The sequence below is a fragment of the Etheostoma spectabile genome, chromosome 23, assembly GCF_008692095.1.
Source record: "Etheostoma spectabile isolate EspeVRDwgs_2016 chromosome 23, UIUC_Espe_1.0, whole genome shotgun sequence".
In the NCBI taxonomy this organism is placed as follows: domain Eukaryota; kingdom Metazoa; phylum Chordata; class Actinopteri; order Perciformes; family Percidae; genus Etheostoma; species Etheostoma spectabile.
Genome location: NC_045755.1, coordinates 1,399,645 through 1,401,939, shown reverse-complemented (window position 1 = coordinate 1,401,939; position 2,295 = coordinate 1,399,645).

Here is a 2,295-nt window from a genome sequence, read left to right as displayed (position 1 = left end):
TTGATTTCCAGCCACCGCAGTTGCATTTACCCGGAAGTGGGTCGGGTTGTCTTGAAATGGGCCGAGCTTTAACTGGTATGTTATTTTAAGCATGTAATTGATATGGGTTGATCAGACGCAGGGGAACTCTGTTCAACGGATCAAATATATTGAAAAAATTAGAAAATTAAAAACAAATCTCCAACAGGCAGAGACGCAACGCTAGTTGCATTCTACCAAGCACCATGTCTGAACAAACCCCACATTTACCAGAAGTCTACTGGTTACTAAGTAAGTAAATGTAAATGTGCTGTATTTATAGAGCGCTTTTCTAGTCTTAACGACTACTCAAAGCGCTTCAAGGGACACTCAACATTGCACTGCAGGACGGGGGCGCCAACAACCTCCCAAAAAAAAAAATAAAAAAAAAACAAATTGGCAGCGACAAAAAACCGCCCTTACACACATGAGCACAAAACAGCAAACCACAAAGGTGGCAACATCAAAACTTGTGGTGTATGTATGGCATTACCCACATATATTGAACAGATATACTTGTCACATAAGGAAATACTTACACAATGATGTCTCTGTGGCCTAAATAAAAAAAAGATTACCACGGCGGTACCCGCGACGCACTGTCGCTTAGTGTTTCTTTCATCATGTCTAACCAAGGTCTGTAATTTCCTAGAAAGTTATCTAAAAAAGATAGGGAGGCACAATCATGGGTGCAGAGGACTGGAATAAACCACAACCGACAGTAAAGATGAGGATCAGTTCCAAATCAGTATCAGTAAAAAAAAGACGTTAACGAGAAAACAGTGTGCGACAACGGTCTACTCCCTCTAGAAGACACGTGGTTGATGGCTAAATATCCATTACTTTTGTGTGATAGTGGGTCCTCGTCACGACACAAAACAGTCAGGTCCCTGGAGATTTTAACTGCCTCTCTGTATCAATGTCTTAAGCCCATTGTGGCTCCTAGTGCGGTCGCCTGTACCCCTCGGACAGAATTGTTCACCACCTATGAATCGCAACCAATGGGTGTCTGCAATCAGAAGTGTGAAGAACACAAAGCATCCTCATGAACTACATCACATGTGAGTATCATACTGAACGGACTTATTTTCAGTTGAACATTGTGTCTGCATGAGTACAGTTATTTAATTACTTTCGAAATTTAGATCTTTGACAAAAGGGATGCATTAGCATGTTAATGTGAGAGGGTTGCCAGTCCCAAATTCTCAAAGATATCTCCCAACCTCTCCACTTCTTTCATAGCCTATCGAGAGAGTGAGACTCTCTAAAAACTCAGCAGCAAATAGATGACGTTATAAGACAGCCAATTCTAAAAGATGGCAGGTGGGGTGTTGGATGGGTCAAACTAACAACTGAATCAATCACAGGAATTTTCCCAAGGAACGGAGGCATCGTGTTGTTTGAAAATTAATTTGGGACCCCGGTTACATCAATTGATTGGCACGCAACCATAAAAAGAGGTATTCACTCAATACAGAAGTCTGGGGTTTAACTCAACCTGTAGCATGTAGGCATGTCCTTCCTTCTCTTTCCTCTAGCTGTCCTGGTGGATAAAGGCCGAGATGACCCTCTCTCCATATGAGCTCTCATTGTGTGGCGTTGTTGTGGAGGAGACTTAAGGATATTGGGATGTTTAGGTAAACTGACTGGATACTCTCGCTGTTTCTCTCCTTCGTGGTTGTGAAAGGCCTGTGCTTGCATAAAAAAGACCTGGGGCGTATCTTCACTGGCCGCACTAGCAGCCAGACATGGCAACAACAACTCATGGTGGTAACTCTTTTGTTTTGAGCACATTACACTTATACAAAATAATAACTGGACACACAACTTTCGACTACAAATTTAAGTGACATTCTGTGAAATTAATTCCTTAATTCCTTTTTTTTTTGAGTTTGCCAGTCCTGGGGATTGCTGCTGGGGTTTGTTGGCTGACAGACAAAGGATTGCTTCTAAGCTGTTTAAATGGGAAAGGATAATTGGACTGTAACATGTTTCCCAGGTTTTTCAATTTTTGATTTGTTTGTTCTTGTTCTCTGCTAGTTCACTCATAGTTAGTTATGATATTTGATTTGTCCCTTAGTTCATATTAGGTAGCACTGAAGTTGGTGTGGTTCTGCTGCCTTTTTGTATTCCATTCCTCCCTTTCCCCCGTTGAGTCTGTGTTTGTGTCTCTGTCACCACACGAGCGTCCTGGAGGAACGGTTCCAGCACGCGCAGCTCATCTCCATATCCTCTACCTGCACAGGCTTCTCGTCATCATCACCACCACCACAGTTT